This window comes from Papio anubis, chromosome 5 (assembly GCF_008728515.1).
Source record: "Papio anubis isolate 15944 chromosome 5, Panubis1.0, whole genome shotgun sequence".
Taxonomy (NCBI): Eukaryota; Metazoa; Chordata; class Mammalia; order Primates; family Cercopithecidae; genus Papio; species Papio anubis.
In genome coordinates, this window is record NC_044980.1 from 73,332,883 (window position 1) to 73,351,167 (window position 18,285).

General features: G+C 40.3%; 1 protein-coding gene and 1 non-coding gene across 8 annotated transcripts in view; one reads left to right on the plus strand and one right to left on the minus strand.

Annotated features, from left to right (window-relative positions):
- Positions 1-11,396: 11,396 nt before the first annotated feature.
- The window catches only part of ZFYVE16 (zinc finger FYVE-type containing 16), a 64,854-nt gene continuing 57,965 nt past the window's right edge, over positions 11,397-18,285 (plus strand). For 2 of the 7 annotated variants that reach the window (XM_021939503.2, XM_021939504.2), the window contains exons 1-2: positions 11,752-11,947; positions 15,419-15,546. The gene's annotated coding sequence lies outside the window, so the exon portion shown is untranslated. Of the gene's footprint in view, positions 11,676-11,751; positions 11,948-15,418; positions 15,547-18,285 lie in introns of those variants that run through there. The other 5 variants (XM_031666277.1, XM_031666279.1, XM_021939505.2 and 2 more) reach the window with 5 other exon arrangements.
- Positions 13,897-13,956, minus strand: LOC116275124. Its single transcript, XR_004184083.1, has one exon. It is a non-coding gene; the product is annotated as a U7 small nuclear RNA (small nuclear RNA).

Here is an 18,285-nt window from a genome sequence, read left to right on the forward strand (position 1 = left end):
CACTTGAGCCCAGGAGTTCAAGACCCACCTGGGCCACATAGTGAGACCCCATCTCTACAAAAACTAAAATTAGCTGGGTGTGATGGCATCCACCTATGGTCCTAGCTACAGGAGGCTGAGGAGGGAGGATTGCTTGGGCCTGGTGGTTGAGGATGCAGTGAGTTGTGACTGTGCCACCACACTCCAGTCTAGGTGATAGAGCAAGACCATGTCTTAAACAAATTAAATTATGATTCCTTTGACCACTTAAATATTTTGTAGTATTATGACTATGTCAATGGACATGCCATGTTTATTACATTTTAACATTTGGTTGAAGAATGGTTAAAATGCTTAAATTTGTTTACAAAAATACTAAAAAATCTAGATATCTGCTTTAATATCATATGTAGATTTTTTTGTATATTTACATTTACATTGATCTTCTTTAGAAAATACAAGGGAACTGACTCATTCTTCTGAAAACTATCAATCAAGGGATAAATATTTTATTTCCTTTTCTTGCATAAACTTTTTTTTTTTTTGAGATGAAGTCTCGCTGGGTTGCCAGGGTGGAGTGCAGTGGCGCGATCCCAGCTCACTGCAACCTCTGTCTCCTGGTTCAAGCGATTCTCCTGCCTCAGTCCCCAGAGTAGCTGGGACTACAGGCATGCACTACCATGCTCAGCTAATTTTTGTATTTTTAGTAAAGACAGGGTTTCATCATGTTGGCCAGGATGGTCTCGACCTCTTGACCTTGTGATCTGCCTGCCTCGGCCTCCCAAAGTGCTGGGATTACAGGTGTGAGCCACCACACCTGGCCTCCTACATAAACTTTATTTCAGGAGAACTAAATAGTTGTTAAGGGAACTTAAAAAATATATATGTAACGATATTTTAAACTATATAAAAAAGGTCTAGTCAATTCCAAGAAGAAATGATAGATTAAAACGTCATCATTTGGGCCAGGCCTGGTGGCTTGTGCCTGTAATCCTAGCACTTTGGGAGGCCAAGGCAGGTGGATCACCTGAGGTCGGGAGTTTGAGAGCAGCCGGACCAACATGGTGAAACCTCGTCTCTACTAAGAAATGCAAAAAATTAGCCAGGCGTGGTGGCAGATGCCTGTATTCCCAGCTACTCGGGAGGCTGAGGCAGGAGAATTGCTTGAACCTGGGAGGCAGAGGTTGCAGTAAGTCGAGATCACGTCACTGCACTCCAGCCTGGCGATAGAGCAAGACTCTGTCTCAAAAAAAAAAAAAAAAAAAAAGAATGTCGTCATTTGCAAACCCCAAATCAAAGAATGGATCCAAGCAGCAATTATTATTATTATTATTATTTTTGAGACGGAGTCTTGCTCTGTCACCCGGGCTGGAGTGCAGTGGCCGGATCTCAGCTCACTGCAAGCTCCGCCTCCCGGATTCACGCCATTCTCCTGCCTCAGCCTCCCGAGTAGCTGGGACTACAGGCGCCCGCCACCTCGCCCGGCTAGTTTTTTGTATTTTTCAGTAGAGACGGGGTTTCACCGTGTTAGCCAGGATGGTCTCGATCTCCCGACCTCGTGATCCGCCCGTCTCGGCCTCCCAAAGTGCTGGGATTACAGGCTTGAGCCACCGCGCCCGGCCCCAAGAAGCAATTATTAATGGTTGTTAACATCACCGAATGAGAGCTAACAAGGTATTATGTGTTTCCTGATGGAAGTGGACAACACCGCTTATAAAGCAGCCTTACCAAAACACTGAGCCTGTATCAAACCATGCCTCTAGAGCTAACTGCAAGTTCATAGGAAACACAGCGGGGAGAGAAACATGTTAAAAGATACAGTGGGGAGGATGTACACAAAAAAGAAAAATGTAGATATTGTCAATTTTACAGGCCAAAAGACACAACTTTTTTTCAAAAATAAATTGCTAGGAACAAAAAAGGAACAGGAAACTTTATTACACATGAACTAATCTCAGTATGTGGATCTTATTTGGATTTTGATTCATTTAAACCATTAAAAAATTATGACATTTATCAAACAATTAGAAATATGAATACCAGGCAGGGCGCGGTGGCTCACGTCTGCAATCCCAGCACTTTGGGAGGCCGAGGCGGGTGGATCATGAGGTCAGGAGATCAAGACCATCCTGGCTAACAAAGTGAAACCCCGTCTCTACTAAAAATACAAAAAATTAGCTGGGCGAGGTGGCCGGCGCCTGTAGTCCCAGCTACTTGGGGAGGCTGAGGCAGGAGAATGGCATGAACCTGGGAGGCGGAGCTTGCAGTGAGCAGAGATCGTGCCACTGCACTCCAGCCTGGGAGACAGGGAGACTTCATCTCAACAAAAAAAAAGAAATATGAATATCAGTACCTAAATATCTGGTAATATTGAGAATTATTATTAAATTTTTTCGGGAATGATTATGGTATTATTAGATTTTTGTGAAGAGTTATTTTCTTTTCTTTCTTTTTTTCTTTTTTTGAAACAGAGTCTTGCTCTGTTACCAGGCTAGAGTGCAGTGGTATGATCTCGGCTCACTGCAGTCTCCACCTCCTGTGTTCCAGTGATTCTCCTGCCTCAGTCTTCCGAGTAGCCGGGATTACAGGCATGCACCACCATGCTCAGCTTTTTTTTTTTTGTATTTTTAGTAGAGATGGGGTTTTGCCACATTGGCCAGGCTGATCCTGAACTCCTGACCTCAGGTGATCTGCCTGCCTTGGCCTCCCAAAGTCCTGGGATTATAGGCATGAGCCGCTGCCCCCAGGCAGAGTTATTTTCTTTTGCAAATATATATTGAAATATTTATGGATGAAATAATATAACATACGGCATTTGCTTTCAAATCATATGAGCAGGTAATGGAACAGATGAAACTAGGTTGTCCATATTGAAGCTGGATTATGGGATTGGCTACAAGGGGGTTGACTGCATAATTTCCACTTTGTAGGTTTTCTACTTATCTTTTAAATATACGTGTAGAAAAATTTAGAGATAAAATATATAATAAATGAGCTTTGCCTCAAGATAATCTAATTGTGGGGGAGAGGGGATAAAATAGGTGGGTGTTTAGATAAAAATAAGATCTGTGGCCGTGAATGTAGAGTAATTCACTTGCAAAGGAAAAACATGCTAGGAAACAATGCTGTTGCAGATAGTCTTTTTGAAGCATTATCTCAGTGTATCAATCAGAATAGCCAGCCACAAATCTCAGGGGCATAACACAAAGTTCCAGTTTATCTTCAAGGACAGACTGAATTATGCTGCGGTACTAAAGCACTCTCAAAATCCCAGGGCACAAAACAACAAGGTTTTTTTTTCTTCACTGAAATCCCACAGGGACTCAGGCTGATGGAGCAGTCACAGTATCAAATCTTGTCTATTGTTATGCCAGAGGGAAAGTAGGCTCAGGAGGATCTCACATTGGTGAGTAAAGAATTCAGTCTGGAAATGACATGTCATTTCTGCTCACAATTTATTGGTCTGAATCAGTCACATAGCCCTATTTAACCTCAAGGGGGTCAGGAAGTACACTGCCATCATATGACCAGAAGAAAGGAGAACTGAAAATATTTGGCAAATAATTTGATGAAAGAACCTGTGTCATGATGTTGAAGCTGTATTATACTTGAGCCTTGGGAATGACTGTTTCTTGTTGCCACCTCTAAGGCAGCAACCAGACACAAGTGCTCATTCGTCCTTTTGGTTTATTTGTGGCTTGTGATGCACAGTCATGCAATATATTGTATGCAGAGATTGCATAATAAATGTGAGGTAATAGGTTGTCTTAATTATGAATTTAGCAATACTTTTAAAAAGAAAGTGTTCAATTCTTCAAGTGTTTTTTTCTCAGAAAGAAGAGGGGAATCACTCATGATTTATAGTCACAGTTAATATTTTAGTGGATTTCTTTCCAAACTTTTCTTTGCATTTAAAAAATTAGTTCTCATGATCATCAAAACTGTAACCATTTTTTTCATTAGTGACTGTCATAGTCTATTTGTGCTGCTATAACAAAATACCTGAGACTGGGTAATTTATGAAGAAAAGAAATTAATTTTCTTGCAGTTCTGGAGGCTGGGAAGTCAAAGATCAAGGTGTCAGGAGGTTTGCTGTCTGGGGAAGGTTTGTTCCTTCTATATAGTGGTGTTTTGGTGTCCTCACATGGAAGAGTGGAAGAGAGTGAACCCAAGTACACTTCATAGTCCATTTTCACACTGCTAATAAAGACATACCCAAGACTGGGAAGAAAACGAGGTTTAATTGAACTTACAGTTCCATATGACTGAGGAGGCTTCAGAATTATGGTGGGAGGTGAAAGGCACTTCTTACATGGCAGTGGCAGGAGAAAATGAGGAAGAAGCAAAAGCCCGAAACCCCTAATAAACCTATATCAGACCTCATGAGACTTATTCACTATCATGAGAATAGCATGGACAAGACTGGCCCCACGATTCGGTTACCTCCCCCTGAGTCCCTCCCACAGTGCATGGAAATTCTGGGATGCAGTTCAAGTACACCCAAACCATATCGCCAAGCCCTTTTGTTTATTTTTTATTTTTAAATTTTCTTTTTGAGACAGGGTCTTGCTTTGTCACCCAGACTAGAGTGCAGTGGTGTGATCACAGCTCACTGCATGCAGGTCTTGACCTCCCAGGCTCAAGCAATCTTTCTTCCCTAGCCTCCCTAGCTGGGACTACAGGCACACGCCACCATGCCTGGCTAATTTAACAAAAAAGTGTTTTATAGAGATGGGGTCTCCTTATGTTACCCAGACTCCAATCCCTTTTATAAGGGTCCTAGTCCTGTCCATGAAGGCTATGCCCTCATCATGACTTAATTATTTCCTGAAGGCCTCACATCTTAATACTATCATATTGGCCATTAAATTTCAACACATGAATTTTGGAGGACATAGTCAATCAATAGCAGTGGCATTGCTCCAAACAGCTGATCTTAATGGCCATGGACCAGCAGATAATTTTAACAAAGGTCTTATCTTCTTTAAAAAAATTTAAAATCCCTTTTTCTTGAAATGAGTGTTTTAATATGGTTGCATAGCACTTAAATACCAGCGGTTAACTAACAGTTCCAGGGCACATTCTGTGCATTGTGGCAAAGAATCCCTGGTTCTAAAATTGCTTGTTAGCATAAGACTAGCCAAGAAACAGGAAAGAAATGAAAAATTGCAATACTGCAGTTGAGTTCAATTTGCTTTTGGTATTTTCTTTACCCAGGTTATTTATGAAAAAGGAAAAGTTTTGGGAGTTCATATTATTGTGGAATTTAAGCCTCTTAAAATCATCAAGATGCCTGTTTCTTTTGAAAATAATAAAAACTGGCCGGGCGCAGTGGCTCACGCCTTGTAATCCCAGCACTTTGGGAGGCAAGGGTGGAAAGATCACTTGAAACCAGGAGTTTGACACCAGTCTTGGCAACACAATGAGACACTCCAACCACCCCCCCACCCCCTCCCGCCATCTCTACAAAAACATTTAAAAATCAGCTGGGTGTGGTGGTAAGTGCCTGTAGTCCCAGCTACTTGGGAAGCAGAGGTGGGAGGATCACTTGAGTCCAGGATTTTGAGGCTGCAGTGAGCTATGACTGGGCTACTGCTTTCCAGCCTGGGTGACGGAGTGAGAGCTTGTCTAATAATAATAATAATAATAATAATAATAATAATAACTGTAGATTAATCAATCATGGCTGGTTGGTCTAGGGAATAAATTGCCCAGACATGTTACATTTGGGATGATTTCCTCAAATGCAGAAACCACTGTTATAAACTGAGCTCTTTAGAGGTCAAAGCTGATACATGGAATTTTTTAGCAATTATGATCCAAACTTTGCCAAGAATTCTTTTTCGTTAATATTTGATTTGACACTGAATTTGATATGCAGATTTCTTTTTCATTTCAATCAACAAAGGAATTCATGGAAAATTTAATTGACCAAGAATCTACACAAAGATCTTGTAACTTCATCATCTTCCATCAGTCTCTCAAATATTTGTTAGTAAATAAATGAATGATATAGTGGATTGTGAACTTCTTCACGGCAAAAAAACATGAATTATTCACCTTTGTAATTCTTCCAACTCCTAGCATAATGCACTGCACAGAAGAAGAAACACCCATAAACAAGTAAAGGTAATACAGAGTGCAGTTTCATTTGTGTGTGAAAGGCATTCGAGTTTTTAGTAGCTTGTTGATTTTCCTTATTACTCAGTCCCAACCCCAAAAACTAAGCCACATTTCTTGTATTTAGTGTTATAAAGTAACATGCATCTCCAAAGTAACATAGCTACATGTTACAAAATAACATGAAGTCACTAGCTAACATAGCTACAATTGTTGAATCTGTTAACAAAATAATATAATCAATATTTTATAAAATAACAATTGGTTTTAAAAGTAATTTAAGGTTCACGCCATACTGACCATTTCTTTTTGCTTATTGAATACATGTGTAGAGAAGGGTTAGACCAGTTTAATTGAATAAGCTTTCATTTATTATAATGGTTAAGGAAATCACCTTAATATAATAAAACGCAATTTAATTCTAAAATTCATGTAACTTTATCTCTATTTTCTTTGTCAGTTCAAAAGCACAGCAAGATCTTGCAATGACTGCGTGATCAATAGGAAAAACAATGCAATTATGTTTAATAAACTGTCTGGGCTCGGTGGCTCACTCTTGTAATCCCAGCACTTTAGGAGGCCAAGGTTGGTGGATGGCTTGAGCCCAGGAGTTCCAGATCAGCCACAGGCAACATGGCGAAACCCTGCCTCTACAAAAAATACAAAAGTTAGCCAGGTGCAGTAGCGTGCGCCTATAGTCCCAGGTATTTGGGAGACTAAGGCAGGAGAAACACTTGAGCCACAGAGGTTGAGGCGAGTGAACCGAGATCGAGCCATTGCACTCGAGTCTGGGCAATGGGAGTGAAAGCCTGTACCAAACAAAACAACAAAACAAAAAATGAATAAGTATTTGTTGAATTAAACACCAGTTATTCCTCTTTTTTACTGTTGACATAGAAAGTTCATAAGATTTATAATGTTTATCAACAAATCATTGCTGTCATTAATTTATTGTTTGTCATATATTTCTAAAGAACTCAAAAAATATTGATTATTGGAGCTTTTCGACTTTATAACTTTAAGTAAATACAGTTGCTGTATTATATACAAGGATGTACAGTGATTGTCTGAGCACTACAACTAAAACTTTCCTTAGAGAATTGAAAAGTATCTCTCACAAGAACCAATACTCTATTATAGCACTTTGTACAAAAGTAGAATGGGCTGTTGATAGTGTATTCTTCAGTTTGCTGTTTTGATAAAGGCGTTGACCAGCAAGTGTTGCTGTACTTAACAAGGTAGTTATAACAGCGGGGAGAATTCCTGAACTTCAGGTTTTGTTTATGGATGAGCAACAATGTTCATACTGCAGGAACATCTGGTTTACTTATTAGATAAAGGCTGAAAATAGTAGGTGATCAATAAATGACAGCTATTTATAAAGTGGTTCTTAGTAATAAGTGATGATACGTGTGTCTGGTAGAACTGAACAATAGGAAAGGATCATTTTTCTGTGCCAGAGTACACCTGACCAGATGTCTGCTCAATAAAGCTGGTCATTGTAGATTTTTTCTCTCTAGTCTAGTTAACTTTGTGTACTGCTTGGTACAAAGTTTAATTTTCACTAGTGTAGGGCCTTATGTAGAAGTTCAAAACCCAGTTCTTCTGAACTCACATTTGTGCTGCTGTGGTCATCAGAAAAAAAAAAAAAGGAACTGTTTACTAGGAATTGGAAGAAATATACTAGCTTTAAACTCACTGGCTAAATCAGGGTTTCTCAACCTTGGCACTGTTGATATTTTAGGCTGAAGACTTCTTTGTTGTTGGGGGTTGTCCTATGAATTGCAAGATATTTAGCAGCATCACTGACCTATATCTATTAAATATTGGTAGCATTCTTTCACTTGTGACAACCAAAAATGCCTCCAGACATTTGACAAAACGTCCTCTGGGAGGCAAAAATCACCCTTACCTCCACAGAGAACTATTGGGCTAAAGTAGTAGTCATTGATTTAAACTTTGGTTAGTTGGCTGATTTCATCTATTTTTGCTACTTTATAGATCAGAAGTTTTGTGGAACCCAAATTAAATACTCTTCCAAGGCATAATTAGGAAAGGTTATTATACTTCTAAACATCTACTAAAAGTATTGCAATTGCTTTGTTAGCAGATTAAATTTTTATTAGACATTTGGCATTAAAAGGTAATCAAAGGCTATAAATTTTATATGAACAAACTTATTACTTTTCTTTAAAAAACAAAAACAGAAACAAAAACAAAGCAAACAAGCCTTTATATAGTGACAAACATGTGGAGTGGTCATCAAGTCCCTGTATCTTATTCTCAGTTTAGTAGACTAAGAAATTCAGTTTTAAAATGTATTTGGAAGTAATTGTGCTCCGGGGAACTTATACATGCATTAGCCAAATTCATAGGATACTGATATAACAACATGAATGTAACTGATCAATTTATAAAAAGAAATATAACCATCAAGAATAACAATCGTTAGGCTGGCACAGTGGCTAATGTCTGTAATCCCAGCACTTTGGGAGGTTGGCTGACTGATTACCTGAATTTGAATTCTAATTGGGAGGATTGCCTGGACCCTGAAGCTTGAGACCAGTCTGGGCAACATGGTGAAACCTCGTCTCTAAAAAAATAAAAATAAAAATTATCTGGGCGTGGTGATGCACACCTGTGGTCCCAGCTACTCCAGAGGCTGAGATAGGAGGATCACTTGGGCCCTAGGAGTTGGGGCTGCAGTGAGCCATGATCCAACCACTGTGTTTCAGCCTGAGTGATACAGTAAAATCCTGTCTAAAAAAAAAAAAAAAAAAAAAAAGAATAACAGTTATCAGTTATTCATTTACAGTCAGTGCTTAAGTACTTTATATGGATTATCTCAATCAATGTATTAGTTCTATTAGCATTTGACTATAGGAGCATCTAAGCTTAGGAAATTTAGGTTACACAGCTAGTAGGTTATAGAATTAGAATTCAAATTCAGGTAATCAGACTCTAAAGACCATACTTGTAATGACAGGGGAAATGGATTCTTATGTTTCCTAGGCAAATTATCACACCTGTTACATTAGAGGTTTTTTTTCTTTTTCCCCCAGAATATAAAGGTAATATATAGACATTGTAGAAAATGTAGACTGTCCAGGACAATAACATCTATATTATAATCAGATAGAGATGACTACTGTCAACATTTTGATATGCTTTCTTCACTCTTTTACATATATTGTATACTGTAGCTGACCTCATACTACATAGGCAATGTTAAATATTTTTAAATATTTAAAATGTTTTTTCATGAGGTAACTTCCTCAGGTCATTAAAAATTCGTTGTAAACATAATTTTAATAGTTTTAATCACATATATGCAGTAATTATTTTAACCATTCTCTTAATGTTGGATTTTTTACTTTTATCAATTTATTTACCATGGTTAAGTATCTTTCCATAGAGATCTTCATGTTCTGGACTATCTCCTTATAATTTCCAAAAGAGAAATGATGAAATTAGGTCACATGAACACCCATAAAGTTCTTGACATGATTTGACAAATAACTTTCCAAAATCTTTGTCCTAATTTATATCCCTCCCAGGGTGTAAGTGTCCGCCTTACTCTTCTGTCACCCGTGGAGTTTATTCACATTTTAAACAGATCGGGTAATTAGATGCCTGGGAAGTAACCTCTCTTTTGTCTCTGTTTATTATTAATGACTTTGAACATTGATTGGTAAAATGTGTAGTAGGCATTTAAATTTCATATTTTGTGAACTGATCATTGTATATACTTTCCCCATTGATCTATTTAAGGTGTTCGTGTCTTTTTTCTATTCTCTTTGTCCTCTTACTTTACTATATAAATACTTCTGTCCCCAATATGCATTTGTGTATATGAGTCTCTGCTACTAGACTGTGGTTCCCCATAGACAGTGGCCCCATTTTATTTTGTCTGTGAAGAATGCCTAACACATAGTAGGAAAAAGGCATACTGTTCTTTGTAGAATTATTCTTAGGATTAAATGACATAATGTAAGCAAAGCATCTAACACACTGTCACAAAGCAGATGCTCAATACATACATTAGTTTAGGCAATCAAAAGTTTTGCTATTTCATTTTGTTGTTTAGGAAAATAAAGGTTAGAGATTCAATATCTTTCAAAGATCGGGAACTATAGCTGTAAACTGCAGATTTAAGATGTGAACCCTGATTCTCAAATCTTTCATCACAAATCACATGTGGCTGGAATACTCGAAAAATTATAATTCTTGCAATTCTTTTTTTCTTTTTTGAGAGTGAGTCTTGCTCTGTCGCCCAGGCTGGAGTGCAGTGGCCCGATTTTGGCTCACTGCGACCTCCGCCTCCTGGGTTCAAGCGATTCTCCTGCCTCAGCCTCCCGAGTAGCTGGGATTACAGGTGCCGGCCACCACACCCAGCTAATTTTTGTATTTTTAGTAGAGACGCGGTTTCACCATGTTGGCCAGTTTGGTCTCGAACTCCTGACCTCAGGTAATTCGCTTGCCTCGGCCTCCCAAAGTGCTGGGGTTACAGACAGGCGTGAGCGCCCGGCCAATTCTTGCAATTTTTGAAAGATCAGTATGAACTGTGGGCTGTTAAACCTTTGAGGAACTGCTTTTTCCCTGTATCTGTCTGTATCGGATCCCATATGTATGTCTCTTCCCTTGTTTTTATTTTTATTTTTATTTTTTTTTAGAGACACGGTCTGATTCTGTCGCTCAGGCTGGGATGCAGTGTTGCCACCAGAGCTCACTGCAGCCTTGACTTCCTGGACTTCAGTGATCCTCCCACTTCAAACTCTGAGCCAGTAGCTGGGACTACAGGAACGTGCCAACATGCCCGGCTAATTTTTTAATTTTCATTTTTAGTATTGACAGGGTCTTGCTATGTTGCCCAAGCCCGTCTGGAACTTCTGACTTCTAGCGATCCTCCCGCCTCCACCTCCCAAAGTGCTGGGATTACAGGCGTGAGCCACCGCGCCCGGTCTCTCATTTAAATTTATTGGAAACTTGTGGTAAAAATAGCAAAGCTCAACAAGCAAATATACATCAAGTGAGTGACATTTTATTTCTCCATCAGAGCAGTCAGCTTTTGCTTTTAGACAGGGAGACAGCTGTTCTAGTGGCCGCTTTAAAAAAACGAAACAAAACATTCAGAACTAACGCAGCGAAGGGAAGGAAAGGGATGTCCAGTCAGCTGGAGTGGCTTGGAGCTCCGGGTTGGCTGGGAGCATTTTTATTGCTGCCGGGAGGAAGAAGGGGAAGCGGGGGAAGTGGCGGGGGGGAGGGGCAGTCTGTTGTAAAATCAGTTTGAAGTAAACAAAAAGTTAGGTTTTCCGAGGGGCCAGCACCGCGGAGAGCAGGCCCAGCCAGCTGCCAGGAAGGCAGGTCTGTCCAGTAGAAACCGGAACGCCGCGCAGGCTCAGCGGAGGGCTACGGCTGGGGCCGGAGAAGCTGCCTCTAGGTTAGCTAAGGGTCAAGGAAGTCAGACACTGACGCGAGAGGCCTCCCGATCCGCAATCGAGTGGAAAACCGAGTCCCGATCTAAGGCCGAATCATCAGGCTTCCCCGTCACCCTAGAACCCACTCAGGCACTTCCGGTAAGAAGTCTAGCGCCCCCTGCTAGGCACCTGCATCGTAGCGCGCAGGCGCCCCGGACCTGGCAACAGCCGGGGACGCCGAGGTAGGAGGCGTGTGAGCCGAAGAGGAAAGCCTCCTCTACGCCTGCGCTCTCTGCGCTGCCCGGGGGGCGGGGAAAGAAACCCTGAGCCGGCGGCTGGCACTCCCAGGACTCCCGGCCGGGGTCGCTCTTCACTCCTCAGCGTGACGTCGTGTCGAGTTCCCAAAAAGCTCCGCCGGGGCTGTAGGGGAGGTAAGAGCCCCCCGTGACCGGTCGTCTCGGCCTCCCCTCAGCCCTGCTGTTCCCACAGAGGGGGCGGGGTGACCGCTGGACCCGCCGACCTGGGCGCTGGGTCTGGCTGGCCCTCTTCCTCTGCGGACAGAGCCTGGGCCCCGACCGATTCCTTTTCCGAGCCCCCGGAGCTGGCCGGGGAACCCTGGCCCTCCAATCTGATGTCCCTTCCTGGAGCCTGAAGGGCCAGACCGGACTGGACCGAGAGGGCAATCACGGCGGCTGTTTGCCCGGTTCCACCCTCCCGGGCCGCCGGAGTGGCCGGCGCTCCTGGGGGAGAGACCCCAGCGGGTGGAGGGAGAAGCGCCCTGGCGCCGCCGTCCCGCCTGGGGAGGGGCTGCGAGTGCAGAGGGGACTGTGGTTCTTTAGGAGTGGCAGAGGCTCGGTCCCCGCAGAGGAGTCTCATCGCTGCCGGTGCTCTCGCACTGCCCATTCCCGCACCCATGCATTTTCTCTTCGTTAGAGAACAGAAGGGTGCAGTGGCCGTCTTTCCCGCTGCCTTTCCTTTGGTATTTTGAGAAAGTCCAAAAGAGGACCTTATTTTTAACTCTTATTTGTACTACCGTGATTGCAAATGTTATGTTCCAGACTAAGAATGTTCTTTCTTGTTAGTTTGGCTAGTCCATACATTTGATATTAAGTGAATCTTTTCCATTCAAAAAATAGGCACTTTGTTGATTCAGTCAGATTCCTCCGTTTATTCACTTGAGCTTGTCGTCTCTTGAGTTGGCAGGAGTTTAATGGTTTAATCCAGTAGAACTATATGTAATTTTCCGCCTAATTTCTTCCCTTTTTTCCTCCCCTAGATATTAAACTGCATGCTTAGTGGCAAAAATTGAAAAAATAGAATAAAGAATAAGCAAAAATGATCAACCATAATTCCACCATGTTACAGTAATCACTTTTAATGTTTTGACTTTTTTCCTTTGAGTCTTTTTTTCCCTGTGCATTTTCTTGAGATTTTATGTCGTTGGATTGTCTACTTTCCTTGATTTAAATTACGTTGTAAGCATTTCCCCATGTTTTTAAAAAGCTTCATAAAAATGACTTCTTGATTATACATGAGCAAAGTATCTTTTGAAACAGTTATATTACAGATAAAGCAAATTCCCATTAATTATCCCCAATCATAATGTTACATGATAGAATAGTGCTACAGTTCATTTAACATTATGATTGGGGATAATTACGCTTAAAAATTATTGAGGACCAATAGAGTTTTTGGTTCCTAGTGCTGCAGTATATTTGCCATTTTGGAAATTAAAACTCAGAAAACTGAAGATGTTTTATTTATTCATTTAAAAATAACAGACTCAAATAATTTTTGAGTGAAAAGTAACTATTTTCTAAAACAAAACTTAGAAGAGGAGCGTGGCATTGTTTTAAATTTTTCAAATTACTTTAATATCTGATTTATGGAAGACAGCTGGATTTTCATATTTGCGTCTGTTGTGCTATCTGGTTTAGGTTGAAGCATATGAAGAAAACACCAGTCTTGCACAGATATGTAGTAGGAAAAGGGAAGATTTTACAAGCCTGCTGAAAGGCTCCTGGGGACATCCAGGGGTCCTGAGACCACAGTTTGAGAAAGCTGATTTAACCGTTTTTGGATTGATGGGCTGTTAGGTTGTTTAAAATTGTACACTATTGCAACCACTACAACAGTGAACGTTCTTTGTGATGTTTTCTGGTGTATGCGTGCTAGTGTTTTTCTGTAAGTAGAATTGCTAGGTCATAGAGTTTTGCTTTTTTTTTTTTTTTTAAGTTTGTTGAACACATTACTTTTGATGCCTGTATAATTTTCTGTTGTGCACTAATGTTGGTGATTTGATTGTTTCAACTAATGATTTGGTGAAATATCTTTGCATATTTTTAGTTGTTTTGAATTATTTTCTTTTTGGGGGGGGCTGGAGGAAGTCCAGTAAAAACCAGACAACTGCTAGATATATTCTAAAAGAGCTGTAACACATGGATTCTTTTCTAAAATTTCGAAAAAGATGATTGTTAGATCAAATATTAGGAATCTTTTTCAGGCTGTTGGTACATATTGTCACATTGTTTTCCTGGGAGATAGTACCGGTTTATTTCCTGTCAGCAGTGTCTGTCATGCTTAAAAAACAAAAACAAAACACACACACACACACACGCACACGCTTACCAACATTGAGTACTTTTATTATTTTAAAAATTGTTTTAATTTAGCAGACAATAAATGGTATATGTTCTAATTCTCATTACTTTGCTAGTGCACTGAATATTTTTTATAATCTTACTGGTTGTCTGTTGATGTTATTTGTCCATTTATAGTCCAGTGTCCAAGTGTTTTTCTAACACATTTTTATCTTCTCAAATATATTGTAAGGAAACGTGCTGTACTTTTTTTTTTTTTTTTTTTTTTTTGAGGTGGAGTCTCGTTATGTTGCCCAGGCTGGAGTGCAGTGGCGCGATCTAGGCTCTCTGCAACCTCTGCCTCCTGGGTTCAGGCCATTCTCCTGCCTCAGCCTCCTGAGTAGCTGGGACTACGGCCACGCGCCACCACGCCCAGCTAATTTTTGTATTTTTAGTAGAGACGGAGTTTCACTGTGTTGGCCAGGATGGTCTCAATCTTCTGACCTCGTGATCCGCCCGCCTCAGCATCCCAAAGTGCTGGGATTACAGGTGTGAGCCACTGTGCCTGGCCTTAGGAAACGTGCTGTATGTTTTTTTAAGGAAAAGAACAAAATTATGTTTTCTCTGTTTGCAAGAGCACATGCCTTTTTTTTTTTTTTGAGACGGAGTCACCCTCTCTCGCCAGGCTGGAGTGCGGTGGCACAATCTCAGCTCACTGCAACCTCTGCCTCCCGGGATTCAACTGATTCTCCTGCCTTAGCCTCCCAGGCAGCTGGGACTACAGGCGCGCACCACCACAAGCTAATTTTTGTTGTTGTTGTTGTTTTATTTTTAGTAGAGACGGGGTTTCACCATGTTGGCCAGATGGTCTCGATCTCTCTTCAGTTCATGATCTGCCTGCCTCAGCCTCCCAAAGTGCTGGGATTACAGGCGCGAGTCACCTGAGTACACTGGCTGAGTACATGCTTATTTAAAAAAAATAAAATAGTATGAAGACATATCATGTAGCTCTGAAAGGTTTATGTAATCCCGTTCCTACATTTATAGTATTACTAACATCATTAATGTTTGTTCCTTCATATATTTTTTTTACTGTGCCTTTGTTAATTTTTTTACAACTTATTTGTAAAAATAGGTTTGCACAATGCATAAAGTTTTGTGATTTGATTTTCTTTAATTTAACATGATATGTTGGATATTTTTCTACCGAAGTCCATATAAATGGGCAAAGTTTTATCCTGGGTGGTTTTAGGAACATAAATTGTGATCTTTAGTTATCTGATGGCAGACTCTTGTCCTCTTCTAAATGTATTCTCTTCCTAGGTGATCTCATCCATTAACGGCTGTGTGTTGCCAATTCCAAAATCTTTATCTATCTCAGACTTCTCTCCTGCATTCCAGATTATTATATTCAACTGCCTTTTGGATATCTCTCCCAGGATGTTCTCAAGGTACTTCAAACAGTCCAAACGTGAACTCATGTTTTCCCTTAATCCTGCTCCTCTTTGTATTGCCTGTCATGGTCAGTGGCACCACCATCTACCCCAGCCACTCACGGTGGAAACCTGGCACTAATCCAGCTTTCTCCCTTGCTTTCAGTCTCCAAAAGTTCTCATTCTTTGCCACTTTTATTTCATTTTATTATTTTTATTTGAGACAGGATCTCACTGTGTTGTCCAGGCTGGTCTCAAATTCCTGGGCTCAAGTTAATCCTCCCACCTCAGGCTCTGGAGTAGCTGGGACGAAGGCGGGCATCACCATGCCTGGCTTATTTTAGCCATCTTTATATCTGTTTCCTTTTTTTCTCCAGCACACTATCTCAGCTCAGGCCTTCATCTCTTACCTTAACCATTTTAGGTGTCCCCTTACTATTGGTTTTGTTGGTTTTCTGGTTAATCTTCCATGTTACTGCCAATTTTTGTAATCATGAAGAGATTTTTGAAAGCCATTTTATTGTAAATATTATGAAGATGTTTTCTTAAATCTAAAAATATATAAATAGCCAAGTGAGTAAAAACCTAAAATAAGTTATATGTACACATAAATAAACCTATTTTAAAAGGAAGTATATATTATATTTCTTTTATGTCTTCTACTGAATATGGTAGCTTGTTGGCACAAAAAGTACGTCCTGATTGATTGAAATGGGAAATGTATACAGCTTAATGAGGTTTCATGTTAAAACATTTCAGTATACCATATTTACATTGTCATACCTTGTACAATTATATTATCTTTTTCATATCTTTCTTGGCACCTCAAATAACTTAATGCTTAGTAAAGCATTGCTATATAGATAGGAATGTTTTGTAAGTAGATGTTATTTAATGAGTTCCATAATTTATTTCTAAAAAATTCTCTGACTTTTGCTAATAAGAAACTACTTCTAGACCTTTCAGTTTTTGTACTTTATTCATTAAATACATCCTATATTCAGAGTTCCTTTACTACTACTTTTTACTATTATGTTTATTTTAAATTTAATGTTTATATTTATCAAAGGGATACCTGTACATAAAGAGTCAAATAATACTTCAAGGATTATAATGAAAATCTGTCTGGGTGCGGTGGCTCATGCCTGTAATCCCAGCACTTTGGGAGGCTGAGGCAGGAGGATCACATCAGCCCAGGAGTTTGAGACCAGTCTGGGCAACATAGTGAGACCTTGTCTCCACAAAAAATAAACAACATTAACTGGGTTGTGGTGGCACGCACCTGTTGTTCCATTTACTTGGAAGGCTGAGGTGGGAGGATTGCTTGAGCCCATAGAGGCTATAGTGAGCTGATACCCTACCACTACAGTGCAACTTGCGCAACAGACTGAGACCCTGTCTCAAAAAAGAAAAGAGGGCCAGGCGCGGTGGCTCACGCCTGTAATTCTAGCACTTTGGGAGGCTGAGGCAGGCGGATCACCTGAGGTTGGGAGTTCGAGACCAGCCTGACCAACATGGAGAAACCCCATCTCTACTAAAAATACAGAATTAGCTGGGCGTGGTGGCACGTGTCTGTAATCCCAGCTACTTGGGAGGCTGAGGCAGGAGAATTGCTTGAATCCGGGAGGCGGAGGTTGCAGTGAGCTGAGATCACGCCATTGCACTCCAGCCTGGGCAACAAGAGCGAAACTCTGTCAAAAAAAAAAAAAAAAAAGAGGAAAACAACAATCTTCTGCCCCAGTACCCTTGAATCCCACTCTCCGGAAGCAGTCTTTCTCAATCAGTGCTTTCTGTGTGAATCACTGAACAAGAAAAATGATTTGAGCAACTATTTTCTTAATTCTCTCAAGGAGGGTATGTAGCTAATATGATAGATGCATAGGAGAGAAGTTAGTTTTTTACATAAAATGGAAGCCTTAGGGCATTAAAGATTGATTTTCTCGCCGAACCTTAATTGAGAAAGGCTGCTCCAGAGTCAGTGACTTCAATTCCTTATCACTTCCAGTTTTTAAAAATAACATATTTAGATATATGGTGATGTCCCCTTCCCATTCCCATCCTAATGCAATTTTAGGTATCGTTTACTAATTTCCCATTACAGAAGATGGGAGTTTAGGTTTTTTGCACCAACTCCTACCTTTAAACACTGCATTTCACTTCTCCTCTCCCTTCTCTACTACCAGATTAGTTATACGTTAACTTTTAGTTATTTGGTGTTTACCTCATTTTAACTATGTAAATATTGTATGTAGCTGAACCAGGTAAGTGTGAGGTTGTTTCCTTTCTTGTATAATTTTTGTTTTTCCTAGTTAATAATCATCATAATTCTTTTGTACATGTACCTTTTATGTTTCTTTATAAATATATGTTTTATATCTTTTTAATGTGTCTTTTGTATTCTTTATTTGATCTATTAACCTCTTGAACCAGATACATCAATCTCCTCTTAGTAGATTCAAACACATCTGATAATCTCTTGGTTTCGTAACATCTTTCCTGTAATGTGCTGGTCATCCTGCCTCCATCTTGATGGGTTGCTCTCTAGGCCTGTTGCACAACTGTCTTCCTGGACTGCCCTTTTATAGTCATCTGTGAATTGCATTTGTCTCTTCTGTGTGGGTAGCCTCTTTACTGGATTTCAGGTTTTCCTTTTTCTTGGTGTCTCCCTTATATTGGCAGAGTACATCTTTCAGTAGCTTCCTGAGAAAGACTGAATGGGATGCACATATTTTGGGTTCTTGCATGTCCATACATTTT